This window comes from Mauremys reevesii, linkage group 19 (assembly GCF_016161935.1).
Source record: "Mauremys reevesii isolate NIE-2019 linkage group 19, ASM1616193v1, whole genome shotgun sequence".
Classification (NCBI taxonomy): Eukaryota; Metazoa; Chordata; order Testudines; family Geoemydidae; genus Mauremys; species Mauremys reevesii.
The window spans coordinates 1,462,148-1,479,218 of NC_052641.1; the positions used below are offsets into that span (position 1 = coordinate 1,462,148).

Genomic DNA, 17,071 nt, shown 5'->3' on the forward strand with positions numbered 1-17,071 from the left:
CCCAGACTTCTTTAACTTGCTGGCAAGAATACTGTGGGAGACTGTATCAAAAGCTTTGCTAAAGTCCAGAAATAGCACATCCACTGCTTTCCCCTCATCCACAGAGCCGGTTATCTCATCATAGAAGGTAATTAGGTTAGTCAGGCATGACTTGCCCTTGGTGAATCCATGCTGACTGTTCCTGATCACTTTCCCCTCCTTTAAGTGGTCACCAGTGTGCCCTGGTTGCCAAGAAGGCTAATGGTCTATTGGGCTGTATTAGTAGGAGCATTGCCAGCAGATTGAGGGAAGTGATTATTCCCCTCTATTTGGAACTAGTGAGGCCACACCTGGAGTATAGCATACAGTTTTGCCACCACCCCCCCACTACAGAAAGGATGAGGACAAATTGAAGAGAGGGCAGCAAAAATGACTGGGGGCTGGGGCACATGATTTATGAGGAGAGACTGAGGGAACTGGGCTTGTTTAGTCTTCAGAAGAGATGAGTGAGAGGGGATTTGATAGCAGCCTTCAACTACCTGAAAGGGGGTTCCAAAGAGGATGGATCTAGACTGTTCTCAGTGGTAGAAGATGACAGAACAAGGAGTAATGGTCTCAAGTTGCAGTGGGGGAGGTTTAGGCTGGATATTAGGAAACACTATTTCACTAGGAGGGTGGTGAAGCACTGGAATGGGTTTCCTAGTGAGGTGGTGGAATCTCCATTCTTAGAGGTTTTTAAGGCCCAGCTTGACAGAGCCCTAGCAGAGATGATTTCGTTGGTGTTGGTCCTGCTTTGAGCAGAGGGTTGAATTAGGTGACCACCTGAGGTCTCTTCCAACCCTAATCTTCTATGATTCTATGCAGTACACCAGCATCAGAACTTGGGATCAGAGCTCTGTTTTGTTTGCAAGGAGACTGCATGTTTTCTGTGAGGAGACTGCAGCGGAAGCTCGAACTGTTCTGCAGTTATAGCACAGACAATAAAGCATCTCTAGGTGTGTGCTTTAATCATGGTAATTGCGTAGTGAACTTAACGCTTGATCCCTTTTGGAAGGTCAGCTGCTCTATCTGCAGACCTCACCCTTGCCATTGATCAGGGCTGGAACCTCAGTCCCCAGGACAAGAGCATTTATGTTCTAGAGCAGGGGTCGGCAGTCTTTCAGAAGTGCTGTGCCGAGTCTTCATTTATTCACTCTAATTTGAAGTTTCGTGTGCCGATAATACATTTTAACATTTTTAGAAGGTCTCTTTCTATAAGTCTATAATATATAACTAAACTATTGTTGTATGTAAAGTAAATAAGGTTTTCAAAATGTTTAAGAAGCTTCATTGAAAATTAAATTAAAATGCAGAGCCCCCCGGACCCGGGCAGTGTGAGTGCCACTGAAAATCAGCTCACGTGCTGCCTTCGGCACAGGTGCCGTAGGTTACCTACCCCTGTTCTAGAGCATAGTACTTCTGGGTTTTCTGTTTTCAGCCTCCTGTTTGGCTTTTCCCCTCCAAGTACCCCTCTTTCCCTCCCTTGCAGCTGCCAGCCTACACCAGTCTCTGCCTAGGAAGGTCAGAGAGCAGTGTGCTCTGAAGGGATTTGGAGTGGAGCACCATGTCTCCATAGGGTAGCAGGGAATAGCTTTAAGTGCTCTTTTCTCAAGCTGGCAGAAGCTGCATTGCTGCTTGGACCTTGGCATCTTTACAGAGACCAGCCTAGCTGAGTATCAGAGGGGTAGCTGTGTTAGTCTGTATCCACAAAAACAACGAGGAGTCCGGTGGCATGTTAAAGACTATCAGATTTATTTGGGCATAAGCTTTCGTGGGTAAAAAACCCACTTCTTCAGATGCATGGAGAAGAATAGCTGAAGAATTTCAAGAAGTTTGCAAATGAAGTCTATTAACACACCTTTTTCCACACCCAATGAGATTTGACTGACTTTGTGAAACCTCCAAAGCAAATACCCTTCAAATTCCCTTTGACATGTTTGTAACGAGTGTTCAGAGCCACCTCTGTTCCACGTTTATGCCACACAAGGGGAAGTGAGGGAGCTATAAAGACTGTAGTTGCTGTTTGCAAAAGTATTCACAAGTGGGAGATCCATTAGTGAGTTTTGCTGTCATCCTAAACTCATGGCAATAAAAGCGTTATAAAAACATGTGATGATATGGGGGTGGCTTACTGCCTCTGTCATGTGTTCAGGTGCCCACAGCACTGATAAGTGAGTTATGCAGAGCTTCCCAAGCCAGTGATATTAAAAGATCTCTCAACTCACCTTCCATCTTGTTTGTGCATCTTATATTTTGCTTTGGGGGCAGTTTTTCCCCTTTGCAAGTCTAGAGGTTAGTACTGAATCAGTTTTGTCATTGGCCTAGCTGGAGCTTGTTGATCTTCAAAAGCTTAAAGTGAATTTTTATAATGGTTGGAAATCTACAGTATTCCAAGGCTTGTAATTCAGATGGGGTAGGAGAGGATAATGTATGAGTGTCATATGTGTGAAAACTACATCTGGGCCTCAGTGCTCCCTCTTGTGGAAGAAACCCATGGTGTGGGAAATCCCACTCCAAAAACTTGTCATCAAGTAGAATCTGGAGCTTCCCTTCCAAGGAGAGGGGGTTGTGGCAGCAGGAAGGAGCTGCAGAATGTGAACTCCACAGATGTTGTGGAAAGCAGAATCCAACTGCTTCCCCTCCACTCTGCTTTCTAAGGGTCCCCCCCACATCAGAAAGATTCCCTCTGCAGCTGTGTGCTAGCACTGCTCCCAACAGGTGGGATGGTGAGCACAGAGGGGAGTTCACAGTGCAAAAAGCACCATTATGTCCCACAAGGTTTCCAGTTGGGAACCTGCTGGGAAACCATGCTGCACAAAGGGGCACTTGGGCATGGGAGCGTGCTGCCTACTCCCTCTCTTCTGTGCTCCCTGCCTGTAGACGTGTGCTTCGTTGCTCACAGTACAAATTCGCTGGAGACCACTCTTTCACATACCAGTGAGAACATAAGAACTGCCGTACCGGGTCAGACCAAAGGTCCATCTAGCCCAGTATCTGTCTACCGACTGGCCAATGTCAGGTGCCCCAGAGGGAGTGAACCTAACAGGCAATGATTAAGTGATCTCTCTCCTGCCATCCATCTCCATCCTCTGACGAACAGAGGCTAGGGACACCATTCTTTACCCATCCTGGCCAATAGCCATTTATGGACTTAGCCACCATGAATTTATCCAGTTCCTTTTTAAACATTGTTATAGTCCTAGCCTTCACAACCTCCTCAGGTAAGGAGTTCCACAAGTTGACTGTGCGCTGCGTGAAGAAGAACTTCCTTTTATTTGTTTTAAACCTGCTGTCTATTAATTTCATTTGGTGACCCCTAGTTCTTATATTATGGGAATAAGTAAATAACTTTTCCTTATCCACTTTCTCAACATCACTCATGATTTTATATACCTCTATCATATCCCCCCTTAGTCTCCTCTTTTCCAAGCTGAAGAGTCGTAGCCTCTTTAACCTTTCCTCGTATGGGACCCTCTCCAAACCCCTAATCATTTTAGTTGCCCTTTTCTGAACCTTTTCTAGTGCTAGAATATCTTTTTTGAGGTGAGGAGACCACATCTGTACACAGTATTCGAGATGTGGGCGTACCATGGATTTATATAAGGGCAATAAGATATTCTCCATCTTGTTTTCTATCCCCTTTTTAATGATTCCTAACATGCTGTTTGCTTTTTTGACCGCCTCTGCACACTGCGTGGACATCTTCAGAGAACTATCCACAATGACTCCAAGATCTTTTTCCTGACTTGTTGTAGCTAAATTAGCCCCCATCATATTGTATGTATAGTTGGGGTTATTTTTTCCAATGTGCATTACTTTACATTTATCCACATTAAATTTCATTTGCCATTTTGTTGCCCAATCACTTAGTTTTGTGAGATGTTTTTGAAGTTCTTCACAATCTGCTTTGGTCTTAACTATCTTGAGCAGTTTAGTATCATCTGCAAACTTTGCCACCTCACTGTTTACCCCTTTGTCCAGATCATTTCTGAATAAATTGAATAGGATTGGTCCTAGGACTGACCCTTGGGGAACACCACTAGTTACCCCTCTCCATTCTGAGAATTTACCATTAATTCCTACCCTTTGTTCCCTGTCCTTTAACCAGTTCTCAATCCATGAAAGGACCTTCCCTTTTATCCCATGACAGCTTAATTTACGTAAGAGCCTTTGGTGAGGGACCTTGTCAAAGGCTTTCTGGAAATCTAAGTACACTATGTCCACTGGATCCCCCTTGTCCACATGTTTGTTGGCCCCTTCAAAGAACTCTAATAGATTAGTAAGACACGATTTCCCTTTACAGAAACCATGTTGACTATTGCTCAACAGTTTGTTTTTCTATGTGTCCGACAATTTTATTTTTAACTATTGTTTCGACTAATTTGCCAGGTACCGACGTTAGACTTACCAGTCTGTAATTGCCAGGATCACCTCTAGAGCCCTTTTTAAATATTGGCGTTACATTAGCTAACTTCCAGTCATTGGGTACCAATGCCAATTTAAAGGACAGGTTACAAACCTTAGTTAATAGTTCCGCAACTTCACATTTGAGTTCTTTCAGAACTCTTGGGTGAATGCCATTGGGTCCCGGTGTTTTGTTAATGTTGAGTTTATCAATTAATTCCAAAACCTCCTCTAGTGACACTTCAATCTGTGACAGTTCCTCAGATTTGTCACCTACAAAAGCCAGCTCAGGTTTGGGAATCTCCCTAACATCCTCAGCCGTGAAGACTGAAGCAAAGAATCCATTTAGTTTCTCCGCAATGCCTTTATCGTCTTTAAGCGCTCCTTTTGTATTTCAATCGTCAAGGGGCCCCACTGGTTGTTTAGCAGGCTTCCTGCTTCTGATGTACTTAAAAAACATTTTGTTATTACCTTTGGAGTTTTTGGCTAGCCGTTCTTCAAACTCCTCTTTGGCTTTTCTTATTACACTCTTGCACTTCAGTTAGCAGTGTTTGTGCTCCTTTCTATTTGCCTCACTAGGATTTGACTTCCACTTTTTAAAGGAAGTCTTTTTATCTCTCACTGCTTCTTTTACATGGTTGTTAAGCCACGGTGGCTCTTTTTTAGTTCTTTTACTGTGTTTCTTAATTTGGGGTATACATTGAAGTTGGGCCTCTATTATGGTGTCTTTAAAGAGGGCCCATGCAACTTGCAGGGATTTCACTTTAGTCACTGTACCTTTTAACTTTTGTTTAACTAACCCCCTCATTTTTGTATAGTTCCCCCTTTTAAAATTAAAGGCCACAGTGTTGGGCTGTTGAGGTGTTCTTCCCACCACAGGGATGTTGAATGCTATTGTATTATGGTCACTATTTCCAAGCGGTCCTGCTATAGTTACCTCTTGGACCAGCTCCTGCGCTCCACTCAGGATTAAATCTAGAGTTGCCTCTCCCCTTGTGGGTTCCCGTACCAGCTGCTCCATGAAGCAGTCATTTAAAGTATCAAGAAATTTTATCTCTGCATTTCGTCCTGAAGTGAAATGTTCCCAGTCAATATAGGGATAATTGAAATCCCCCACTATTATTGGGTTCTTAATTTTGATAGCCTCTTTAATTTCCCTTAGCATTTCATCATCACTATTACTGTCCTGGTCAGGTGGTCGATAATAGATCCCTAATGTTATATTTTTATTAGAGCATGAAATTTCTATCCATAGAGATTCTATGGAACATGTGGATTCGCTTAAGATTTTTACTTCATTTGAATCTACACTTTCTTTCAATATAGTGCCACTCCTCCCCCTGCACGGCCTGTTCTGTCCTTCCGATATACTTTGTACCCCGGAATGATTGTGTCCCATTGATTGCTCTCAGTCCACCAGGTTTCTGTGATGCCTATTATATCAATATCCTCCTTTATCACAAGGCACTCTAGTTCACCCATCTTATGCACTCTAGTTCACCCATCTTATTTCCCTTATGCCCTTTTATTTCCCAGTATTTTCCCACCACCACGTATATACAGCTATATACAGTTCAATACCAGTCAGGTAGCCCCTTAGGGAACAGTTTGCTCTTACAGCAGCTGGGAGCAACAGGTCCTCACTTTCCTGTCCCCCCCACTTCCTCCAGCTAGCTTTATAGGCCTTCCTCTCAGCGGGCTCACAGGTGATTGCCCTGCCAGCTCCAGCCAGTTCCCCTTGATGGGAGCTATGCTAGCAGGTTCTGAACTAACGGGCTGGTTCAGTGCCTCTTAAGCCAGCACCCTGTTACGCACCCTCCCCCTTAAGAACAGTGGCCCCTCGGCCCTTCCGCTGTTCCCCCAAAGGAGGCTCTTTCGGGGAGCTCTCCCCACTCTCAGCTGGGCCCTGCCCAGCCAGCATCCCGGATGGTTTCTCTATCCCTCTCCCAGAGAAGGAGCATTTCTCCGGGAGTGGTGGCCCCCCCATCTCTGCTTCCGCCCTCAGGTCGTCACACCAATCACAGTGGGGCAGGCCCCCATCCCCAGCTCCCCCTGTGTGTCTGGCCAGGGTTCGGGGGTGGTTTTCACTTCTAGCGGGATCTCCCACGCCCAGTTTCCCTTGGCTCTCCTTGCAGCTCAGGGCTCTCCTGCCCCCCCTGAGGAGGGGGCGGCATTCATCCCACCGCTGGGCAGGACCTTCCATGCCTCAGTTTCCCCCATTCGTCCCAGTACATCTGGGGCTTCTTCCGCAGAGAGCGGGATCAGGGGGTGTTCCCCCATACCTCTTCCTTCTCTGGGGGAGTCCAGACCGACCAGCTCCCCCATATATGGTTCCCGCAGGTCTCCCCGCTCTCGGCTTTGCCGTCTAGGAGTTTTGTCTTGGTTCCCAGGACAGGGCCCGTCCTCCTGCCCTGGGGTCCTCATTCTCTGGGGATCCAACCCCCCTCTCGGGGTATCCTCTTGTTTCGCACCCGGTAGTGAGGCCCATTCTCGGCCTAGCAGTACCGGACACGGTAGTTTCTCCAGGACCCCTACCCGCTTCCACCGGAAGCAACCCTTCACTTCCAGAGGTACCTGGGCTACCAGGCAGGACTTCCTATCCCCATGTACACACCTGAGGCCATCCTTTCCCCCAGAACGAGCCAATGTGGCTTAACCAGTGCCTTTCGCACGAGCATGCAACTCGAGGCGTGTCGACCACAGCCATTTGGGGTTTCTGCCCCACTTTCACAGGCACAGTGGACAACCCCAGTCCCCGCTTCCGTCCTGCCTGTTCAGTCCAAGCACAAAAGTCCGCCCAGCCACATTCCATGTCCGGGCAGTCTTGTTTAACGTGCCGTGGCTTCCCACACTGCCAGCACGTTAGGCAGGCGGGCCTCTCGGGTGCTCCTTGGGGCTCCCCCTTTTTCTCCTTGCCTCTCCCGGGGAAGGAGTCCATGGGCTTCCGCCCCAGTTCCCTGTCTTTCCGTTGTCGGTCCTCCCCCCAGGGTCTCTCAGCCTCTATATACTCCTCGGTTACCCGAACCGCCTCTTCGACGGTGCTCGGCTTGTGTCTCCTCACCCAGATGCGCACCGTCTCCGGGAGGCTTTGCAAGAACTGCTCTAGTATCAGGGAGTCCATTATCTCCTCCACTGCATGCGTGTCAGGCCTTAACCTCTGGGTGAATGCCCGTGGGTCGCACAGCAGACGTCCACCAGGCAGACTGGAGCTTCTGTCTGTACCTTTCCGCTGATAAGCCTACTTGGTCCAAAATGGCTGCTCTCACAGCCTCATAGTTCTGGGCAGCCCTTCCCCCAAAGCCATATAGGCCGCTTGCGCCTCGCCAGTCAAATAAGGGGCTAGTCGGAGGGCCCAGGTTGTCCTGTCCCATCCGGCCCCCGCGGCTACCCTCTCAAAAGTTCCTAAGGAGGCGTCTGGGTCATTCGCCGGGCTCATTTTGCAGAGTCCCCAACCTGGCGGCCGGACGCCCTCCCCTGCCCCGGGACTCACCAGCCACTGCAGGAGCTGCCCGTGGACATTGCTTTGCTCCTGGATGAAGTCCTGCAGGCTTTTCTGTTGCTCGGCCTGCCAGGCCAAAGCAGCCTGTCTTTCTGCTTGGTGTGCCTGCTGGAAAGTCTGCAGAGCTTGCTGGGAAGTCTGCAGGGCTTGCTGGGTCTGTTTCTGTTGCTCTACGAGCCATTTCAGGGTCTCCTCCATTGCCAGGCCACCAACCATGCTCATTGGCTTCAGTGGTTCCCGAACAAGCCCCCACGTGTAGATGTGCGCTTCGTTGCTCGCGGTACAAATTTGCTGGAGACCACTCTTTCACACGCCAGTGCCCTTTTATTTCCCAGTATTTTCCCACCACCACATATATACAGCTATATACAGTTCAATACCAGTCAGGTAGCCCCTTAGGGAACAGCTTGCTCTTACAGGAGCTGGGAGCAACAGGTCCTCGCTTTTCTGTCCCCCACTTCCTTCTGGCTAGCTTTATAGGCCTTCCTCTCAGCGGGCTCACAGGTGATTGCTCTCAGGCTCCTTTAATGAGCCACACCCTGCCAGCTCCAGCCAGTTCCCCTTGATGGGAGTTATGCTAGCAAGTTCTGAGCTAACAGGGGCTGGTTCAGTGCCTCTTAAGCCAGCATCCTGTTACACTGCCTCAGTGCCAACCACGTCTACAAGTGGAGGAAAAAATGGAGTCCCTAGGTTGTGACCATTCCTCTCCGGTCACCCCACAGGTCAAACCCCTGCTTTGCCTCGGCCCCCTATTGGATTTTAAAAGCCTGAACTATAATGTCCTCGTTCTGCCGGCTGGGAAGAAAGTATGAACTTTGCTGCTCCTGGAAACAAAGTATCCACCTGTAAGAGAGGTGATAGACACCCCATGGGGAAAGAGGAGCCTCACTCTAGTGACCCAGCCCACCTCATTGCTACCTCATTGCTCATTCCACTCTCATGCTAGGCTTGCAGCAGGCTGCCTCCCTGGAACTGTCTCCGGGCCAGTTATAACTACGTGTCTTACACAGTACAAAAGTCTTTGGCTTTGTTAATTGAAAACATCAGTGTTTTGGGGGAGAGATTATTTGACTCAGGATGGAATGGGGCTGAATCCTTCCTGCCTTCAGCCCCTACTATGATCCACACACCCCCAAAATATGCCAAGAGTGACTCATTCTCTCTGAGGTTACTGGGACTAGATGGACCTGATTTGGGATAGGCTGGGTGTTTGGCAACAAAAGGACTAAGACAGCAGTAAAAGCGCTGAGAGTAGGAAAAGGTATTAGTTAAATCTGAGCACTAGTTAATAATTACTCACAGGGTAGAGATAATGGATATGGGTTCTGCTTGTCAGCATTATGTGAAATTGCCCTTTTAAAAACTTTGATCCATCTAAGGATTGCTGTACTGGGGGAGACGGGTCTCTTGGAGACAGTGGATGGGAAAACTGGCTCTGGGAAAGTAAGTACCCAGCACAGCTTCTCTGGCTGTGACTCTGGCTTCCTTTGGAGGGTGTGTGGGAGTGTTAGGGTGTTTTAAGTGCTGGATAATCTTCATGGAGCAAACTACTCTGTTGGTCCCTGATTGTTCCCTATCCAGTGCTGTGTTTGCCAAGCCCTAAAAGTGACCTGTAAGAATGATCAAGCTGCCTTGCTCACCTAAAATACTTTTTATAGGCATTATCACTTCCAGAGGATTTTGTTTGTCATCTTCTCTCAACTCCCTTCCCACCCTCCCAGTCCCCACAGAGGAGAAAACTGCTGTCTTGGTGAAGTGACAAAAATGGTAATTTTTTGAGCGATGGGTTTTTGGTAGTTTTTTGAGGGATGGGTTTTTGACTCCATAAATGCAAAAATATCTTAATGGTTTTGATACTGTCAAATGCACTGGATGATGGGGAAGTGCTCCCAGAATGTCATCCTGGCTCTCACCCATTCCTAGATGAATGGATGGAAACAATTTGCTTGTTGTACTTTGTCTTTTTTTCTCCATCCATGACCTTTTCCATGTCATTTAATAAGGACAGATGGGTGAGTCCATTCCTGATCTGGGAGCTTTATAGGTCAGCTGGTGAGAGCAGGAGAGTGCCTCTGGAGATTGAGGCCTTTGGGTTTAATTAAAAGTAGACTTTGTGGCATGTACTTGGCTGACAGGCATGCACACACTAGAGTGATTTCTGCAGAGAAGGGACTAAATTCAAACTTCCCAGTGCCACAGCCATTTCTGGCAATGGATGCACCAAGGAACTGCTCCATTTTTCCATGGCTGAAGTGGGACAAGCTTTGGTTTTGCCAGAGATCTGTAGCTAGCTAGTGATCTCAAGTGGAAGGAGAGGGCTGCATTTTTAACTCTCCTGCAAATTAGCAAAACTAAATCTTTTTCTAAAAATCTCCTGGAGGTGGTGATTAGTCATGGGGGGTAGGGGGGTGGAGTGTTTAGAAGTTTAAAATGTGATCCAGGTTGTGAACAAAAGTAGCTGTTGTACTAAAGGCATGGAGTGGGTTGAAGATCTCAATCCAATTCCTTACGAGACTGTGTCCTTGGCATAGCAACTCCCAAGTTCCAATTAATGCCAGATGTCATGAACATTGTCAGTAGAGAGGCCAAGGGTTGAATGGCTCCCACATCTGTAGATTAACCCTGGATGCCCAAACAGTCTCTTCCAAATGATATTTGGGGGTGGGGGGAGAAGAGAGAGTAGTAAAATGAGCTCCTGGGACTATTGTTTAAGGTTGTTAGGCACATGGGCACTTTTTTTCCCCTCAGGAGCCTGTCACTTGGGTGCTTTGAAAATGTTACCCAACAATACTTGATGGTGGCTGCACGACACACACTGGAGATTCTGACAAATCAGGGACCAGCTATCCTAAGGGGACAACAGTGTGTTTGCACCCCAAAGAGTCCAATTGACTATATACAGTGTTATTGTACTATAAAAACATGTCAAGTAAGGACTTTTATGAAAAATTGTAATGTTCTAAACTTAATAATCATTGTGAGATGTACAGATTATTGTTATGGATTACCAGTATGTACTTGTGTATATAGAGGGGGATGTTCATAAAACTTTGGCTCCACCTCGCAGCAGGACGGAGCGATCAGACAGGGAGAGGCACCTCACAAGTAACAATCCATTGCAGAACCCAGAAAGAGACAAGGATGGGCCATTAACGTTAATGGAAAGACACTGAGACAACTGGGGATTTCCCCACTCTGAATATCTATGGTTACTGAAGAAACAAATAAACTTCAAATCTTGTTAAAGTGGAAGGGGTTTGAAGTGAAAGAAATCTGGAAATTGAGGGACAGCCTTTGGCAGAAAGCCCTGTGAAATGCTGCATCCCTGCTAAATTTAGGTGAGGGAGGGTATGCTGGGGAACTGTTCGAAAGCAATAGGTAACTTGGATTAGAAAAAGGAATCTTTTAGGGCTGTTGATTAATCGCAGTTAACTCTCATGATTAACTCAAAAAAATTAATTGTGATCAATCATCACAGTTTTAATTGAACAATAGAATACCAATTGAAATTTATTAAATATTTTGGATGTCTTTCTACATTTTCATATACATTGTATTCTGTGTTGTAATTGAAATCAAAATGTATATTATTTTTTATTACAAATATTTGCACTATAAAAATGATAAAAGAGAACTGGATAAATTCATGGTGGTTAAGTCCATAAATGGCTATTAGCCAGGATGGGTAAGGAATGGCAGGAGAGAGATCACTTGATCATTGCCTGTTAGGTTCGCTCCTTCTGGGGCACCTGGCATTGGCCATTGTCAGTAGACAGGATACTGGGCTAGATGGACCTTTGGTCTGACTCGGTATGGCCGTTCTTATGTTCTTAAACAAAAGTAATAGTATTTTTCAATTCACCTCATACAAGAACTGTAGTGCAATCTCTTTGTTGTGAAAGTGCAACTAACAAATGTAGATTTTTTTTGTTACATAGCTGCACTCAAAAACAAAACTGTGTAAAACTTCAGAGCCTACAAGTCCACTGAGTCCTACTTCTTGTTCAGCCAATCGCTAAGACAAACAAGTTTGTTTACATTTACAGATAAATAATAATAATAATATGGAGATATACCTATCTCATAGAACTGGAAGGGACTCAAATGGTCATTGAGTCCAGCCCCCTGCCTTCACTAGCAGGACCAAGTACTGATTTTTGCCCCAGATCCCTAAGTGGCCCCCTCAAAGATTGAACTCACAACCCTGGGTTTAGCAGGCCAGTGCTCAAACCACTGAGCTATTCCTCCCTCCCTGCAGATAATGCTGCCCTCTTTTTATTTACAATGTCACTAGCAAGTGAGAACAGTCATTTGCATTACACTTTTGTAGCTGACATTGCAAGGTATTTACGTGCCAGATATGCTAAACAATCGTATGGCCCTTCATGCTTCGGCCACCACTCCAGAGGACATGCTGCCTTGCTGATGACACTTGTTAAAAAAAAGTGTTAATTAAATTTGTGACTGAACACTTTGGAGGAGAATTGTATGTCCCCTGCTCTGTTTTACCCACATTCTGCCATATATTTCATGTTATAGCCATCCCGGATGATGACACAGCACGTGTTTGTTTTAACACTTTCACTGTAGATTTCACAAAACGCCAACTCAACATTTGAATCTCACTGACTCAACATTTAAGAATTTAAAGTGTCTTCCAAAATCTTAGAGGGATGAGGTCTGGAAGATGTTTTCAGAAGTCTTAAAAGAGCAAAACTCCGATGCAGAAACTACAGAACCCAAACCACCAAAAAAGAAAATCAGCCTTCTGCTGGTGGGATCTGACTCAGATGATGAAAATGAACCTTCATCGGTCTGCACTTCTTTGGATTATTATTGAGCAGAACCAGTCGTCAGCATGGACACATGTCCGCTGGAATAGTGATTGAAGCATGAAGGGACATATGAATCTTTAGTGCATCTAGCACGTAAATATCTTGCAACGCTGGCTATAACAGTGCCATGCGAACACCTGTTCTCACTTTCAGGTGACATTGTAAACAAGAAGTGGGCAGCATTATCTCCTGCATATGTAAACAATTTGTTAGTCTTAGCAATTGGCTGAATAAGAAGTAGGACTGAGTGGCCTTGCAGGCTCTAAAATTTTACATTGTTTTATTTTTGAATGAAGTTCTTTTTGTACATAATTCTACATTTGTAAGTTCAACTTTCATGATAAAGAGATTGCCCTACAGTACTTGTATTAGGTGAATTGAAAAATACTATTTGTTTGGTTTTTTTACAATGCAAATACTTGTAATCAAAAATAAATTTAAAGTGAGCACTGTACACATTTATTTTGTGTTGTAATTGAAATCAATATATTTGAAAATGTAGAAAACATCCACAAATATTTAAATGGTATTTTATTATTGCTTAACAGCACGATTAAATAGCAATTAATTTTTTTAATCGCATGATTAATTTTTTTCATTGCTTGACAGCCCTAGAATTTATCTAATATAGAAGTATCAAGCCTGTGGTTGGATCTTTGTTTATTTTCTGTGTAACTTGTATATGTTTACCCTCCCTTACTATTTCATCTTTGAATGCATGGTTTTTCTATTAAATCAACGTTGTCTTAGTTTTTACCCCAAGCGGGTCTCTTTTGGGTAAACTGTGAGGAGTGTGTGCCCCAAAGTGAACTGATAACTGTGGGGGTGGGGTGGAGAGGTTGATTTCACACCTTCCAGGGTGACTAACCTGAGGGGAACAGTGAGAGTTGTCTGGTAATTAAGAATCTGGGTAGGTAGATTTGGGGAGACTTGGGACTGGAAGAACTGTTGGTTTTAACCCTTCAAGGAGTAACAAGGCTGATGAAAGCTAGCGGGAGACCTTGTGCTTATGGGCATGCTACTGGTGTCAGAGATCTGAACCACAGCAGCATAGCATTAAGGCACCCCAAGTTTAGAAGGGTGGGTGTTGACAGAACCCCTTACTTGCCTGGGTAATCCCCAAAAGTCACAGTGGTGTAGTCAGCACAGGAGCTGCACCTCATCTCAGTGAATTGAGGCTCACTTGTGAAACATTTGCTAAATAGACGTTAAGAGTTAAAAATGTGAAGAAGCAAAGTACAATCGAATGGCTTATTATTTTCTTTTGTTTATTTTGGATTAAGGGAAATACAATAAGGAAAGGAGACAGTGAGCCAGTTAGTCTCTTTGGATACTATGCTAAAAAGCAGCTTGGGAGCTTATGTTTGAAATATTGTTTGAAATGGTTGAATATGAAATCACAGGGATAGATAGAATTTTATATGAACCATCTAGGCCAATATGTGTAAACAAGGAATTGAGTGGTTTTCCAATACTTAATTCAGAAGGAGTATTGACTCCTGTAGGATGCTGTTTGTGTTGTGTAGATTCTCAAAATGTTTTGAATTGACCTTCAGATGCTTCCTGCAGCATAGGCGGTGCATCTTTCTGTGCTAACTCCCTAAGTGAGTAACACTGAGTTTCTGTGAGGAGGATTTCTATGGCAAGAAACCCCAGGCTGAGATTTTAAAAAGTAGGAGCCTAAATTTAGTCTCCTAAATCTATATTTTGGTATCTAACCAAGTGGCCTGATTCTCAAAGGTGCTGAGCACTCAACAGCTCCTATTGATCTCAGAAGGGGATGAAATAGCAATACCCAGTTTAGGTGCTTTTTTTAGACTTCTGTTTCTGAAAATCTTGACCCCTGCTTCTCTCATGTACTGCTCAGGAGAGAACCATTCCTGCATCTACTCTTCAAGGGTCAGTTTGTGGAGAGGTTCTGTGTTTGTGAGTCTTTGTTTCCTGCTCAGTGTGGTCCCTGATAAACTAATGTTGTCATCACATTTAGTGTCCTCTGTCTTATTTTATGGTCTCTCTGTAAGACTTGCTTATTTGTATAAGAGCTAGGTTATATTATCATCTTGCTAGGGAGCAAGCTATTTCAGGCCAGCTAGTGTATGCAGTAGGGTGTGATGAGTCACCTTAAGTTTTCTGCAAGCGGAGGAAGTTTTTTCCTCACTGATATCCTGAGGATGCATTGGCTGAATTTTAACTTCCTTTGCATGCCACTTAAGATTGTTTCTCAAAGTGTGATGAAAATATTATCTGATGAAGTATTTATCACAGGGTCACATTTCTGATTTATTTTCAGTTAGTCAAAAATCCTGAAATAATGTAAAATGATTGTAGGCAGAACAAAAATGTTAGTGGAAACTGCCCTGAAGTACATGCAAAGTACAGTATCTCTATAGAGAATGAGGTAAACATTAATTTTCTAAGGAACCTGTCCTCTGAGGGATTGAGGGCACCTAGCGTAATGTGCTGGATAGGGCTTTTAGTGCTGGGTTTGGCTTGAATAACAATTGAAGAGTATTCCAGGGCCTAAACCAGTAGCAGTGCTGAAAGTGGAACCCTTCCACCACTACCACCCCCCACACACACACATTGGTTCCTGTGTAAAAGCTTAAGCAGGGATTCTCAAACTCTCGCAGTGTGGCTTGCATCTGATAACATAAGAACGGCCATACTGGGTCAGACCAATGGTCCATCTAACCCAGTATCCTGTCTGACAGCGGCTGCTGCCAGAGGCTTCAGAGGGAACAGGGCAGTTACTGAGTGATCCATCCCATGTCATCCACTCCCAGGTTCTGGCAGTCAGAGGTTTAGGGACAGCCAGAGCATGGTGTTGCATTCCTGATCATCCTGGCTAATAGCCAGGGATGGACCTATCCTCCATAATGTAATGTGTCTTGTGAGCACTCACATTCATAGAATCATAGAAAAAGAAGATTAGGGGTGGAAGAGACCTCAGTAGGTCATCTAGTCCAACCTCCTGCTCAAAGCAGGACCGACACCAACTAAATCATCTCAGCCAGAGATTTGTCAAGCCAGGCCTTAATAACCTCTAAAGATGGAGATTCCACCACCTCCCTAGGTAACCCATTCCAGTGCTTCAACACCCTCCTAGTGAAATAGTTTTTCTTAATATCCAATGTAGACCTCCACCACTGCAACTTGAGACCACTGCTCTTTGTTCTGTCATCTGTCACCTCTGAGAACAGCCTAGCTCCATCCTCCTTGGAACCCTTTCAGGTAGTTGAAGGCTGCTATCAAATCCCCGCTTACTCTTCTCTTTTGCAGACTAAACAAGCCCAGTTCCCTGAACCCCTCCTCGTAAGTCATGTGCCCCAACCCCCTGATCCTTTTCATTGTCTTCTGCTGGATTCTCTCCAATTTGCCCACATCTTTTTTGCAGTGAAGGGCCCAAAACTGGACGCAATACTACAAATGTGGTCTCACCAGTGCCAAATAGAGGGTAATAATCACTTCCCTCAATATGCTAGCAATGCAGCCCAATATGCCGTTAGCCTTCTTGGCAACAAGGGCAAACAGTGCCTCCCCACCCCCTGCCACCCCAGCCCTGGGCTCCAGCTTCTCATCCACTGTAATCCCCAGGTCCTTTTCTGCAGAACTACTGCTTAGCCAGTCAGTCCCCAGCCTGTAGTGGTGCATGGGATTCTTCCATCCTAAGTGCAGGACTCTGAGCTTGTCCTTGTTGAACCTCATCAGATTTCTTTTGGCCCAATCCTCTAATTTGTCTAGGTCCCTCTGGACCCTATCCCTACTCTCCAGCATATCTACCTCTCCCCCCAGTTTAGTGTAATCTGCAAAAACTTGCTGAGGATGCAATCTATCCCATCATCCAGATCATTAATAAAGATGTTGATCAAAGCCAGCCCCAAGACCAACCCCTGGGGCACTCCGCTTGATACCCGCTGCCAGCTAGACATCGGGCCATTGCTCACTACCTGTTGAGTCCGACAATCTAGCCAGCTTTCTATCCACCTTATAGTCCATTCATCCAATCCATACTTTTTAAACTTGTTGGCAAGAATAATGTGGGAGATAGTATCAAAAGCTTTGCTAAAGTTAAGATATATCATGTCCACTGCTTTCCCCATATCCACAGACACAATTATCTCATCATAGAAGCTAATCAGGTTGGTCAGGCACGACTTGCCCTTGGTGAATCCATGTTGACTGTTCATGATCACCTTCCTCTCCTCCGAGTGCTTCAAAATGGTTTCCTTGAAGACCTGCTCCATGATTTTTCGAGGAACTGAGGTGAGGCTGACCAGTCTGTAGTTCACCGGGTTCTCCTTCCCTTTTTTAAAGA

General features: G+C 45.2%; 1 protein-coding gene across 4 annotated transcripts in view; it reads left to right on the forward strand.

Annotated features, from left to right (window-relative positions):
* The window catches only part of SLC31A1 (solute carrier family 31 member 1), a 75,877-nt gene that overhangs the window by 19,372 nt on the left and 39,434 nt on the right, over nucleotides 1–17,071 (forward strand). Inside the window, exon 1 of one of the 4 annotated variants that reach the window (XM_039506582.1) lies at nucleotides 9,307–9,364. The exons of the other annotated variants lie outside the window; for them this stretch is intronic. The gene's annotated coding sequence lies outside the window, so the exon portion shown is untranslated. Of the gene's footprint in view, nucleotides 1–9,306; nucleotides 9,365–17,071 lie in introns of those variants that run through there. 4 annotated transcript variants of the gene reach the window in all.